We start from the raw sequence: 16565 nt of genomic DNA on the forward strand, positions 1-16565 counted from the left end.
TAGGTTGCCAAGATGTCGAGACAAACTCCAAAATCTGAAAATAAATGCATGGGTCCTAGGTCAGGAAATGAATTATGGTATTGGATTGAAAAATGGTAAATCATGCATGGAAGTGAGGGCCAACCTTGAGTTTAAGAAAGATTGAAGGAGAAGGATTCTGTATGCATTTAAGTGCAATATATGACATTGTCATAGGAAACACACTAAATTAGGTGCAAAATGAGTACAATTGAATTGATTACATTTTAGGATGATACAAGGTACTACATTAGGAATAATCTCTTCTTTATAATTACCAATTTCAAAATTAAAACATTTCTCACTTGCCTAAATTTTGCAATGATGAAATGCAATAAGGGTTAGGATGCTTCTTTGTCTCCAATCTCAACTTGGAAATGTGACCAAGATGTAGGGCCAAAAACATGCCATTTTTTTGTCTCCCATCAAGGTATTTTGTGCTTACCAAATAGATTTTGTGTTCCAAGCCTAAGATTTTGTTACAAAAAACTTATTTCCAATGAGTGCCAAATACAGTGCTTGCCAAAATTTGTTGCTCTCTCTCTCCCCCCCCCCCCTCTCTCTGTATATATATAAATATATAAATATATCCCCTTCTTTGATTATATGATTTAAAATCAAGTCAAACTTAGTTACATAAAAAGAGTATAAACACGAGAAACAACATTTAAGTATATGTCATATTTTAAGGTCTTTTTCTTTTCTTATACTTTAAGTTATATTTTATGTAGATATCAATGAAGAGAGGAAGAAAGGGATGTAATATCCTAGAGAGGGGAGAGAAAATATGAGAGACAAAAAAACATAGAGTGAGGTGTAGGTGGGGGAGATTGAGAGACGAGGGAAAAGAGAAAGAAAAGAAGGACAAAGTTCATAAAGGAGAGAGAGAGAGAGAGAGAGAGAGAGAGAGAGAGAGAGAGAGAGAGAGAGAGAGAGAGAGAGAGAGAGAGAGAGAGAGAGAGAGAGACAGAGAGAGAGAGAGAGAGAGAGAGAGAGAGAGAGAGAGAGAGCCTATGCAAAACATTTGGTGCTTGACACAATGCATTTTTTACATTTGATAAGCAAAAAACATATTCAAAATTAAAATTAAAATTTATTTGACAAGAGCCAAATTTGGTGCTCACCAAATGTTTTACATTGGTAAATACCATGCCTTTGCTTTAGATTTACCTTGGGCATCTAATCCAAAGGCCTAGATGACCACTTTAGGTTAGAAACATAATTTTTTAAATGAAAATTATCTCTCTTAACTATCTAACCATATAGTTTTTTTCACATTTTGATTATGTTATTAAGGTTTTCATCTCTAGTTTCTTTTTTTAGTATACTATATTTAAATGGAAAAAGCAACATGTGTTAATTTTTGCATAGATTTTTTTTTTTTCATTCATTGAATTTTGAAATAAATGACTTTTTATGAAACTAGACTCCATTCTACCCATATGGAAAAATGTTTTTCAATTAGTTTTCAAAATTGTAAGGACACACTCAATTTTTTATTATTTAGGATTTGTTCACTTGAGAAATTAGCATGGATTGTGGAAATCTAATAGATGTGATTGATACCCTTCATGGGAGGGAAATATCTTTGAAGTCTAAGTAGCTAGAGAATTTAATCTCTAGTATCTTGATGATGGGTCATGTAGTATGATCCAAAACATTGATGATAAAACAAACTATACACAATCAAATCCAAAAATTGAAAGTGCATCAGCATATATTGTGGAAATCTAATAGATCTAATTGATACAATCATGGGAGGGAATTATAGCTGGATAATTTACTCTCTAGCATCTTGATGATGGATCATGTAGTATAATCTCAAAAGTTGATGATAAAAAACTCTACACAATCAAATCCATAAATTGAAAGTGCATTAGCATGGATTGTGGAAATCTAATAGATTTGATTGATACCCTTCATGGGAGGGAATTATATTTTAAGTCTAAGCAACTGGAGAATTTACTCTCTAGCATCCTGATGATGGATCATGTAGTCTGATATGAAATGCTGATGATAACAAAACTCTACACAATCAAATTTAGAAATTGTAAGTGCATCAGCATGGATTGTGGAAATCCAATAGATTTTGATTGATACCCTTCATTGGGGAGGGGGGGGGGGGGGGGTTGGGGGTTCTAGGATCCTAGTAATCAACCATGTATCACCATGCATCAACATGTAGTATCAAATTTGTCATCTAGTAGCATGAATAAAACACAAATAAAAGTACTCAACACATGACACATGAATTGGTAATGCAGAAACCCTCCAAGGTAAAATTGTGGTGGGGATGGCACCCACAAAATCTTCACTATTGCAATAAAAAAGTGCCTGTTAGGGCTACAATTTTGATCACTTCTGATGATCTACCCTACGAGGGGTCTTCTCTATTCAAAGCTAATAAGACTATTAGGTCTACCTTTACATTAAAAGGATTTTAGCATCAAAATTAAGTGAGCACTCTGTTAGGAGATTTACAATAAGCCTCTTAGGACAGCTCTGTTAAAAGATTCACCTAATGCACTTGTTAGAATGTAACATCACCTTGATCCTATGGTTTGCACTAAGATGCTGATAACAAATCCTCTCTATCCAAACTGTAATCAAATCTCTACGATTGATCTACAAAATCTCTTCACTACATTGCTTGGTCGCCTTACTTCACAATATTTTGATTCTCCTTTAGTTTCACATTCATAACTTCCTCTAACTTGAAACATTGTTTTATGTCTTGAAACCCTTCTTAAATAACCATATTAAGAAGTTTTCAAGTTGTAATCAATGATCCACATTCATTATTTTTGTCACTTGACCATTTCAATGTTCTGATTGGTTGATCACACTACATAGGGATTAATGATGTGTAATCACAAGCGTAATTACCTCCTTGATTAGATCCTTGAACATAGAAATAAGATTCATGCTCAACAAAGTGGTTTACATAAGATTTTGTGCCATTCCAAGTTAATATGCTCAAATTTTTTAACTTGACACATATACCTTCCTGATGCTTGGCTATGCTTGGTTCTTCATGCTGTCCCTCGACATGAACTACACTTGTCTTACATTGATTTAATCCTTTGAACGTAATTACTCAGTTCAAATGTAGAACTTGAAAATAACTAAAATGCTTGTTGACTATTGATGTAATCAACACCTATGTATTCCTTGACACATACCAAACTTGTTAAACTTATGCTCTTTATAGCTCGACCTTAATAGTGGCTTGGTCACTATGTAGACTAGCCAACTCTGCCTTGTGAATGACTAAGTGTTTTGCATTAATAGACAATACTAAGATTTCCTTTAGGGTCAACAATCTTCCCCTTTGACATTAGTGGCAAAAACACTTGTCATGCTCAAAATATTTCATAACAAAACTTCAAAAAATTAACTCCCCCTTAGAGTGTACTCCATACTTGTAGCTCAGTCATCATACCACTGTAACTTGTATTTTCAAAACCTTTTCCAAAAATCTTTTTTTTTTTTTTCCAGAATTTGAGTAATAAATGCTATTTCCTTATTACTCCATTTCCCCCTTGTGTTTCTTAGGAATAATGTACATTACTTTTCAAAATCTTCATACATTTCCCCCTTTATACTCATACTTAACATATAAACATTTCTCCCTTGTTTTTGTCACTTATTCTAAGTAATGACATTCAATTGTCGCTTGGGGATTATACCAAATTCTTTCAAAAATGGGTGGTGCAATCTCATCACAATAGCCATAGTCTTTTCCCAATTCTTCTTGAGTGTCTTAAGAACTTGCCTTTCAATCTCTAGTCTGGTTGCAAGATCCAACATGTTGTCTGATATAGACACTTGTTAATTCTATATTAGGTCCTTTGCAACCTCTAAATGTCTTTGGATTACTTCCAAATTAAGTAATAATAAGGCTTGTATGGAAGTAACCTCATTCTTGGTGTTGCACTCCTCATGTAACATGCAAAAATCCGATCTTTGAAAAATTAACCGAACTGGAACTAGGATCCATGTTTAGATCTGATCCACACTTTCGTAAATCATCATCAATTTAATCCTTTTTTTTTTGCTTTATTTCCTTTGTGAATCCTAGAATGTTACCTGTTTTGGAAGATAAAGTGTAGTACATCACTGCCTATCCCTAGTTTACTTTTCAGTTATTATTGTCGAACTCTTTTAGGCCAACTTTATGATTACGTTTGATGATTAGTGGTATTTACTTTCCAAATTGTTGGACATTATTTCTTTCTCAGTTCATTATATGATGAGATTACTTGGTACTAGTTATTTCATGTATGCATGATTATTTCTTGATAATGAGGATTGTTTACAACGATTTCAATTATTTTATGATGTTAGTTAGATGGATTATTTATACGTGTTTTCTATGGATACTTACCCTATACTTGCATGTGTATGGTGTACCTATATGTTTTATTTTATGTATGATGTTTCTGATATGGTTAAGGGAGGGAGTCATAATCACCTGCTAGTCGAGATCTACACAATGCACCACTTCATGCCATTGCTTATTTAGATTAGAACATATGTATATGTACATGCATGGATTTTATGCAGATTGCAAGTATTGGGTATTGACTTCTTTGAATTGCCAGGATGAGCGTACCCTATCAGAATATCTCAATGGTAAGTGAGGGGAGATAACTCTTGAGTCTAAATCCTATCCTTAAAGCATTTGTCCTAAAAAGTAGGGCAAGAATATGAGTTGTCTACCTTCCAAATTTGTCAAGTGACGTAAATTCGTGACTATAACCCTTGAGTTTGATCTAGTTTTATGTACTTTATTATGGGTTTTCTTTTCAGTCTTGTGGGTTTGTGATTATTTTCTGTTATAATTAAATCGAATTAAAAGAAAAATTAATAATTTAATTTAATGGAAATTTTATAAGGAAAATTTGCTATTTAATTATATTTAATTAATTGAGAAATTAATTAGATGAAAGAATTAAATTTAAAAGATTTAGTTAATGTCTAATTTTGGGCGTAACAATATTTATTTAATTTAATAATAATATATTTAGGAGTTGATTTTTAAATAAATGCTAAATATTATTATTACTCAAGTTAATAAATATTTTTTTATAAAAAAATGTCTCAAGAATTAATTAAAGAGAGAAAGAAAATTATTTAATAAAAATATTTTAATTAAATAGCAAAAAGGTTGTGCATGAATATTAAAATATAATTAAATAATAAAGGTAAAGGGCTTTTCGTGTGATTGCACAATCAAGGCCTTAAATTGGGAAAGAACTCTTTATTAACAATTTAGAGTTCATTTCTTGGGGATTGGGTTTTGGAGGAGCAATTTCGAGGAAGGAGGTTTTCAGAAAGAAAGAGAAATACTTGCGTGCTCCGTGTTTTGTCAAATTAGCATAAGATTTAGGTAGAATCTTGTGGTTAATTTGTGCAATAGTTTTCCATTCTTAAATTTCCTATCTTTTTCGTGCGTGGATAAATCAGTTCTCAGAATTTTAGATGTGGCTGATATCATCGTGTTGTAATTTACTGGTTTTTGTTCTTGATTTTGTCTGTGAACAAATTAATTAAATTGAAACCCTTGTTGTATATTTTCATTGTTCTTCATTTCAAAATTATCTGTATATGAGTTTTGAGAATTTAGAAACTCTTGTTCTGTTAATTAAATCAAGTGTTTTAATCACATAGGGTTTAGAAAGAGAAATTGTTTTTTAAAATGCAAAATATGAATGGTTATTAAGGTTTTCCCTATTTGATCTGATTTCACAATTTTTATTATATATATATATATATATATACATATATATATATATATATATGTACATATATATACATATATATGTACATATATATATATATGTGTACATATATATATATATGTACATATATATATATAGAGATATATATATGTATACATATATATGTATATATATATGTATGTATATATATATATGTATATATCTATGTATATATATATATGTATATATATGTATATGTATATATATATATACATATATATATGTACATATATATATGTATATATATATATACATATATATATATGTACATATATATATATACATATATATACATATATACATATATATACATATATATATACATATATATATATACATACATATATATATATATATATATGTATATATATATATATATATATATGTACATATATATATATGTATATATATATATATATATATGTACATATATATATGTACATATATATATATATATATGTACATATATATATATATATATGTACATATATATATGTACATATATATATGTATACATATATATATTTCTCTATATATATGTACATATATATGTACATATATATGTATACATATATACATATACATATACATATATACATATACATATACAGTTTTGTTTCAGCAAATTAATGGGAGGGGGACATTTTGTTTTGTTTTTTATAAAACCAATCTTTTTTAAAAATAAAATAAAATTGGTGGGTGAGGCCACCAATCCCCCATCCACCCCTTTTCTATTTATCCCCCCCGCACGATAGAGAGAATGCTGCTGGTGACCATTCTAGCCACTGCACGATAGACTCTATTGTTGTGATAGCAGGTACTACCGTAGGCAATACTTTGTTGTCTATCGTGACAATGATTTAGCCTACGAGCTTTAAAAAGTAGGGTAAGTTGTTTGTCTTTTTTTAAATTATTAATTTTATTAAATTGAAATTAATTTATAACATTTTTATTAAATGTTAAATTTTAATAAATATTTTAATTATTAAATGTTAGATTTAATTTTATAAATGTCAATAGTTATTTAATGTTAAAATATAACAATATTATTATTATTTTCTTTTAATAGTTATTATTTTATTATTAGATTAATAATTAATTTATTAATAATTTAATATAAATTATTTTATTAATAAATTAGTGATTATTATCTTTAATAATCTAATGATTATTGATTAAAATTTAATAATATTTAATTAAAATTGGACTTAATGTATTATGAAATTGTATGTGTAAAGTAAATTTGGAAATTGTAAACTTTAGCAATCTGAAAACTTACAACGAAATGAAAACTGGAACCTTACTGTAAACTCAATTGTGTATTTTCAAAACCAAACAAAACTATGAAACTACACTGCCTGTTGTATGTTTTCTTGTATGTCAGGTTTGGGGTTGACTAGTTTCATGCTGTCTACCAGAGACCGAGAGTTATTGTTTTGATGATGTCTTGTGATGTCATGATTTCGTAAATATGTACTTGATTTTAAATTCAGTCCTGTTAAGATGATTGTATGGGTAAAATCTATGATTTTGATCAGTGGTGTCTTTTCAGTAAATTCCAGTTGCTTGCTTAAGGACTAAAGAGTATTTATGGTTGTATGAGACCTATTTTTGTTGAGCCTAGGGTAGGTTATTTGTATGTTATGTTGGGATGTGGCTTGCAATGGGGGCCGAGGCCCTAAAGAGGCCGATGGGTAACCCATTATAGGTTATTTTAATAAATGATAACACTACATTAAATGAGAGTAAAATAAATTAATAAGAGTTTTTGTCTTTCCTTGCCCATGCCTCGAGTGCTAGTATAAGCTAGGATGATAGTAGAGAGGACACTTGGTTCTAACCTTGCTTCGTTAGTATTCCTTGTCAATATGAAAGGATACTGATGCTGCATAGAGATATTAGGGGGCTGGAGTATTAAAAGACTTCCAGGGTAACCTTAGAGTTGGCTCATGTGATGACACTTGCCCACTTACATAGTAGATTTCATACGTGTCTTTTTTTTGCCTCTGGGCTTAGATGTCACTTGTGTCTTGATACCTTGAGTTAAATTGCTTTCAAGTTTTCCTTGACCTAGATATTACTTTTGACTTTTGGGATTGTTATCCTATTTGGGACTTGATTCTATCTCCTCAGTGCGGTGGGAGTGGACCCTTTTTGGGTTTCACGAGGTTGGGTGGTAGTGCTTTTTACTTTTACCATTGAGATCCGTTAGTTCGATGTCGTGGCTGGAGTTCCCTATTCTGCATTTTCTTTCATTCTATTCTTATGTACTATGATGGATGGTTATACCTATTGTATTGTATTTTATTTCACGGATCTTAAAGATATGATGCAATCTATTTTATGATGTATATTCTTTCAGCCTTTCATATCCTGTGACCTGTATAGTGGATGACTGTGCATTTTGATTATTGCCAAGTGGAATTTGGGATAATTTTATATTATTTAAATGGATTTGTACTTTTAGTTATTCTTTAATGTAGATGTGTTATATATTGGTTTTAGTATTAATATAAACTTAAATGTAATTCAACATCATGGGACCCTTAAGAATTGTAATCTTTTTTGTGGAATGTGTTTATGTGTATGTTATTGTTTCTGCTATTTAGTTTCTTTAAAATAAAATAAAATGTTTGGAAAATTTAGTGAAACTTTAGGTTAATTTCTTTTGGGTTCCCTGGTGGGGCATTACATAATGTATTGGCACTACTAACCAATTACTCCAAATCAATAATTAGAGTGGAGAGATCAACCTTCTTAATCACAATTTCAGTGACAACCTTCTCCAATACTTTGTTCTCAAATTTTCTTTCTAACCACTGCATCAGTTTTTCTTGAGTGTCTATATTAGGGTCATTTAGCTTTTCCACTATCTTGATCAATTATTCAATTATAGGGGCCTTCTCATCCAAATTATCAACTACAATAATATCAAGAAATATATCTTTGATATCATATAATACTTGCCTTTGTTGATGCTCTTTTCTCATCTTCTCTTTCTTGGCGTTCCTATCCAACAAGTCACTTAGTATTCTCATCTTCTCAATACTCAATTTGGGTGTGTCCCAATTAGGAATCAAAATCTCCTCATCTAGAGTAGCAAGCTTACCCTTCATCACTTGTGGTGATTGCTTCACCTTCTTCTTCAATCTCTTGCCTTTAGAGTTTGGTGTGCTGGAGCTCAACACATTTAATGTTCTTTTGTAGGCACTTCTAGACTTGGCCTCTATGGTTCCTCTTGTATCTCCTCATCCTTCTTAGGCTCCATCTGTCTCCTCCTCAGGTTTGTTCTCTTGTTGTGATGGTTCATCTATCTTCTACTTGTTATCATCAATTTTAAGTTCATTGGTTGAACTCTGTTGTCCTGCCTCCTTTTCTCCCTCCTGCAGAGGTCCTAAAGCATATGGTCTCACACCATTAGCAGATTGATCTTCTATATCTTCTTGACTCTTCTCATTCATCTCACCCTCAATATTTACATCTTCATTTCCCTCCTTAGCATCATCTTTCTGTTTAGACATTTGGAAGAATTCTCCTTTATTGGTCAGTTGACTCTATTGCTTGGCTTCACCAACATTTACATCTATTTGAATGACATATGTAATTAATGAAATAATAGGAACAATAGAGATAATAGGTGTTGAGTTGACCTATTGTGAGTTAACCTGTGTGTCAATCCTGTAATCTTTTACTTTCTCCAACATAAGATTTAGATTCAACAAAGTTTCATGTGCTTACTTTGATAATAGAGCTTCTTCCTTCCTCTTGATTTGGTCACCATAGCACTCTTATTCTTAGGTTCAATCTTTACATTTTCCTCATTTGTCACATCTTTAACTGGACTTCCCTCTAATTCATTTTCAATTGTGACTATTTCTATTTGTTCTGCACCTTGTTGAATAATATCATCATTGTAATCTTCTGTGTTATCCAATTCAACATGTTCAACTTAGCTTGCTTAGTCTCATCCTTCTTCTCATCATCAATCACTAGCCCATATATAGTATCTTCCACTATATTTTCTACATTGTGTTTCAAAATTAAAATTGCTCTTCTCTTAAGAACAAATTTATTGTTACACTTACTCATGGCTTTGGACATTTTATTTTTTCTCAAATCACGCATTACATTTACAAGTGTGCCTTCTCTTATTTGCCTCTCAGTCTTCAAAGCATATTGTGATATTTTATCAATCTTATTATATATTTCATTGGGTATTATATTACCTAGCTCCAATGGTATATACTTAAATGTTTCCATCATATCCAAAACTACCTCTTCAATCTTTTCTTTATCTGTAGTGCCCAATGTATCATACTTAATAAATTTAAACCCTATCATTCATGCACTCCCCCTAACATTTTCACAAAGTTCATCAATAGTTTGGCTAAGCTTGTACACTGTAATCCTGAATTGGCTTGTTTATTCTGACTTGGTCCTCTCATTATCATCTTCCTCATAATCATTAGGCATAGCAACCCTTGTCCTTTGCTTCCTTCTAGGCTTAGTTGGCTCGACTCCCTCTACTGAGGTATTTTTCCTCTTTGTCAATATTTTCCTTTGAACAAGCTTTGCAGCTTTAGCTATTTCTTTCTTGGGCTCAGTCATTGCTACAATAGCTCCCATTGTCCTCTATCTTGCAGCTCATTGTGTAGTTGGGACATGCTTAGTGACCTTTTTTATACTCTCTCTTGCCTAAGGCTCAACAACCACTATCTCTTTATCCTTCCTTCCACATCTTTTTCTTCATTTCCTTCTTCCTCTTCTTCAATAGACATGTCCTCACCTTTACCCCTAGTGATTTGCTATGGCGCTTCTTGTTCAACTCCTACACTAAATGTTTTTTCCAAGTTCTCTATCATGCCATTTCTTTTCTTCTCAATCTTAAGTGCATTGATCTGTACAATGATCTTTACCTTAGCCATCTCATACCTGCCAAATGGTTCATCATCCTTATCAATTGGCTCATCTAAGATGGATGTAATTGTTGTAGTCACTTCATCAATGTTAATCTCATACAATAATGGTATCAACCATGCCATCCTAGGCATGACTATTTGAATGTATGTCCAATCAGTATCCACTAAGAAACATACATCATGATAATATTTATCCACCAAGGATTGAGGAATCCTTGACTAGTTCTTCATCTTTTTCTTAAACTCTTCAAAGTAACCATCCGTTACTTTTTCAAAATTGTTACCTAACTGATTAATAAAATCATTTATTTAATGAGTTACAAGTTTCTTCTTGTTCCATGCAACATTGCCTATTGTAGGGAAATCATTTTAAACATAAAAGAATATACAAACAAGCAACAAACCAAATTTGCACAATTGTTTTTCACCTTCCTTATACTCTCAAGATTCTTGGCTAGTTGTCTTAGTTGGAGGTTAGCAAGATCATAGGTGTGATCCTTCTTCACAATATTTCATGCCATGTCTACTACAACACAGGGTATAATATCCAGTCCGCTAGATTGATAGAATTTATAACAAATGAACCTCACTATAAACTCAATCTCACCATTGGTAATGGTGGAAATTATCATGCCTTGCATGTTCCATACCGCCAATGTGTTTGCCTCTATTATATCCTAGCTCTAGCAACAAATTGTCTTAACCTTATCTGTGCCAAGGTATCCAATGACTCGGTGTATGATTTTCCTAGTGATATCAATTGGTCCACCTTCCAACCATATATTCATGTCATGGATCTTGCTCAAAACAATCTTTAATCCATTCAATTTTGAAAACCATTAGAAAACTTAGGGAATGAGTTAACCCTTTCTTGACAATGTGTTTATGTTCTTCCTTTAACTTTCTATCCATGCACAAATTTTCAAACACATTTCTCAATTCAAAATTTTGTACCTCTCTGATTTTGCACATGTAACATGATCAAACATCATGAATTAGAATGACTCTTGGTGGAATCAAGGGTAGCGCTCCAAAATAATCTTCCTTTGCCACAATCATAGGAGGTGCCTTGAACTTAGGTGGTTTCATAGCTTCATTCCCAACCTATTGAACACTACTAACCTTTGATTCAATCTTCTTCTCAACCATTGATGAATTGGATGCCATTTTCTTCAACCAGGGTTTGATCTGGAAACTCTTCTTCACTCAACTACAATACAAATACTCACAATTAATTTCAAATGCTGACAATATGCACACAAATATCATAGTCTACAGAATCACTCAACACTACTCAGAAATTGCTCAAGCTTTATTTTCTCTTTAAAAAATTGAGTGCAATGTGATCAAAATGAATAGTAATATTACTATATAGTTTGAAAATTCACTTTTAGGGCCTCATTAATGTTTTGTACCTTTGGTGGGTGTATAAAAACTACCTTGACCAATAATGCAAAGCTTAGTTGTAACAATTGAAACTTCTTCAATTGAACTTGACCAAAGCTATTACTTGGTAAATACCGACAATTATGCTCTGTCACTTAACACTTGACCATCACTAACTTTGCAACTTGACATCCAAACACATTCATTCTTCATATTACAAATCTGTCTTTATGCATCATATATTGTACTAATTTGGACTTCTATGCATTAAGTCTTAGGAACTGATGTATGATTCAACAATTTGAAATACAGTTTTGTTCATACCTCTTTATTTAGTTTTTGATGGGGGAATTATTGTATCCATTGGATTGGATGATCACAACTTCATCATTTGCACTATCACCTCTGTCAAATTTTCTTCCAAGTTTGATTCATCTAGCTTCCTATTGCTTCAACATTAACCTTTTCTTTTCCATTGTTTTCTTCATCTTTGGATATTGGTGCTTGATTCATACAATCTCTTCTTAGGTGACCGACCTTCTGACAGTGAAAACATATTGGACCAAAGTTTCTCCAATTTCTTGATCTTCCTCTGAGATGTATCCTTGCACAATTTCTTGCAATATGTCCATACTTTCCACATAACTGACAATTGACCCAATTGTAATCCCAATTTATTACATTGCCTTGCCTACTTATATTGCCTTGTCCTTTAGGTTTCCTTAGATTAGCAATGGTGTGCCTTATGACAATACTTTTGACATGTATAGTAATAATCTTCAAATCTAGATACAAAGGGTATCTTACTGGTCTTTGATCTACACTCATTTTCTTAGTGTCCATATTTGTTACAATTAAATCAATATCCATTGAATTTAGGCTTGGAATTGGACTTACCAGTTTTGGTCCTGCAAACATTTGTTGTATGACCTAGTTTTCCATAGTGATAACATGTAGGCTTCTTGATCTTTGGTTTTGCATTCCTTTGTTCTCCATGCTTTGACGACTCTCATTGCTTGGTAGATGACATGAACTTGGTATAGCCTAATCCAGTTGTATCATGAGGTATTTTTTGTACTTTTAATTATTCATCAAGTTTTCTCATGGCCTCTTCAGATCTGTTCATTCTTTCAATGATTTCTTTTTCAGCTCTTAATTCATTTTTTCAGATGATTATTCTCTGATCTTAGGTCTACAATCTCTTCCACCTTCCTTGCAATTTCATGATTGTCACTTAATAACTAATTGACCATGTCAAATTGGTTGTGTATCATCCTTTTTACTTTATTGACCATTTCATCAAGCCTTGTAGCCATCTTCCTCTTATCTTCATCAACCATTACCTTGTCTTCTTCAATTTTTTTCTTTTATTCAATGATTTCACAGTCTTATTGAGTGTATTTCATGTTCTCTCTTCAGTGTTTTTACTTCTTCATTAGGATGTTCTTCTTCTACACTAGATTTTCTATTGCTACATTAGTTTCATTGGATTTGCCTTCATCACATAAATCCTCAATGCTTTCTTCCTGGTATTGTGTGTCATTTTGTTAGATTGCCATCTCCTTCCTCATTTTTAAGGATTCCTTCACTTCCTCATTTACAACCTTAACTTGTTCCAATGCAAGCTGCAAATCAAGCTTTTGATTTTAAATCACCTTTCCTAATTTGTGGGCTTCCATTTATAAGATCTTTTCTCACAAGTGGTTAGACTTTTTGCTTAGAGAACTCAACTCTTATAGAAATTGTTGGAAATATAATGGGAAAGTAAGATGCTGAGAGGCAAGGGGTGGGGTAGGGAGGGAAACCAAATAAAACTTATTTCACCATACACCTCATTAGCAGTTTAACCAAGCATCAACATGTAATAACATGTAGTATCAAACCTATCATCTAATAATATGAATAAAACACATAGACAAGTAATCAACATATGACACATGATTTGGTAACAAAAAAGCTCTCCAAGGTGAAGCTAAAACTAAGATGGGGATGACATCCACAAAAGCTTCAATACTATACCTCATTAGCCTTTTAACCAAGCATCAACATGTAATAACATGTAGTATCAAATCTATCATCTAATAACATGAATAAAACACATAGACAAGTAATCAACATATGACACATGATTTGGTAACACAAAATCTCTCCAAGGTGAAGGTAAAACTAAGATGGGGATGACATCCACAAAAGCTTCAATATTGTGCCTGTTAGGGCTATAATTTTGATCACTTATGATGATCTACCCTATGAGGGGCCTGCTCTATTAAAAGATAATAAGAGTGCTAAGTCTACCTTTACAAAAGGATTTTAGCATCACAATTAAGAGAGCACTCTGTTAGGAGACTTATAATAGGCCTATTAGGACCACTCTATTAAGAGATTCACCTGATACACTTGTTATAATAACATAGTACCTTGATCCTTCAGTTTGTACTAAGATGCTGATAACATATCCTCTCTATCCAAACTGTAATACCTCTCTGTGATTGATCTGCAATATCTCTTCACTATACTGCTCGGTCGCCTTACTTCACAACTTGTTGATTCTCCTCCAGCTTCGCATACACACATTTCTCTAACTTGCAATGACATTTTTTGTCTTGCAATCCTTCTTAAATAGCCATCTTAAGAAGTTTCCAGATCGTAATCAACGATCCACATTGATTATTTTTGCCGCTTGACCTTTCCAATTTTATGATTGGCTGATCACACTACGTAGGGATTAATGATGTGTAATCATAGTTGTTATTACCTCCTTGATTACCTCCTCAAACATAGAAATATGATTCATGATCGACAAAGTGGTTTGCATAAGATTTTGTGTCATTCCAAACTAATATCCTCAAACTATATAACTCGACACATATACCTTCCTCATGCTTGGCTATGCTTAGTTTTCATGCTATCCCTTGGCATGAACTATGCTCAATTTACATTGATTTAATCCTTTGAACCGCTCAGCTCAAATGTAGCACTCAACAACTAAAATGCTAGGCAATTACTTATGTGCTTGGAAACTATGCATGCCTCAACACACACAAAACTTGTTAAACTTACACTCTTTATAGCTTGGTCTTAATAGTGACTCTGTCGCGATGTAGACCGACCAACTCTTCCTTTTGAATGGCTAAGTGTTTTGCACTAATAGACAATACTAAGATTGCATTTAGGGTCAACAAGATCATGTAGTATGATTCTAAACATTGATGATAAAAAACTCTACAAAATCAAATCCAAAAATTGAAAGTGCATTAAAATGGATTATGGAAATCTAATAGATATTATTGATACCCTTCATAGGAGGGAATTATATTTTAAGTCTAACCACCCAGAGAATTTACTCTCTAGCATCCCAAGATGGATCATGTAGTATGATCCGAGATGTTGCTTATAGAAAATTTCTACACAATCAAATCCAAAAATTGAAAGTGCATTAGCATGGATTATGGAAATCTAATAGATTTGATTGATACCCTTTATGGAAGGGAATTGTCTTTTAAGTCTAAAAAACTAGAAAATTTACTCTCTAGCATCTTGATGATGGATCACGTAGTATCATCTGAAACGTTGATGATAAAAAAACTCTACACGATCAAATCTATAAATTGAAAGTGCATTACCATGGATTGTGGAAATCTAATAGATCTGAAAAAACAGTAAACAAATCTAGCATAAACTACAAGGTATTCACTAATTTCTCATCAGAACAATTTTAGGAATTCTAAGAAATGTTGACATTTAGAGGAGCACACCAAACACTATGTTATGTTTTGTATGAAAAAATAACACTTTGTGTGCTTCCTTTTTTTGGAATCTTTAATCTCCACTATTTAAAAAATTCAAAAAGTAGTTTATAAAGTAGATGTAGAGCACTACAACTCTAGTTCTTGTTGCATCTTCAAATTTTAGGTGTAACTATCTTCATTTTCTCATTGAAATTCACACTTGGATAATTTTGGAAAAAAAATTGGCATCTTAAGCATCTTTATTGATTCCTAATCATGGTGCATTTACTCACATCAAAATAATTTATAAATATACCAAGTTATTTGATTCCTAGTTATCCTTTCCAAAATGAGATGTTATTTTCTAAGGACATGTTGAGGGCTTTTATCCATTGTTTGACACCATGTCTTTTCCTCAAAACCTTGCAACCTTCTACAACATTTAAGAGTTTTTGTGACTCTTAATGGCATGATCAAGCCCTTCCACCATACCCAAGCTTGAACCATATATTCCTAGCTATCTCTTGGTCGTGGAAGAAAATACAAGGGATGTATTTTTCATTTTCAAGCAAATCATGCTTCCTACAAGTGTCTTTCATATTTTGTTTTTCCCCCTTTGGTATGCTTTTATTTATTTGTCTTTTGTTCTATCATGTAGGTAAATAATTTGTATGTTTGACATTGATTATTCCAAATGCTTTAATAACATATAGTTAAAGTAGATGGTTTAT

The sequence above is a fragment of the Cupressus sempervirens genome, chromosome 9, assembly GCF_028749045.1.
Source record: "Cupressus sempervirens isolate cs-2001-9-10 chromosome 9, ASM2874904v1, whole genome shotgun sequence".
Lineage (NCBI taxonomy): Eukaryota > Viridiplantae > Streptophyta > Pinopsida > Cupressales > Cupressaceae > Cupressus > Cupressus sempervirens.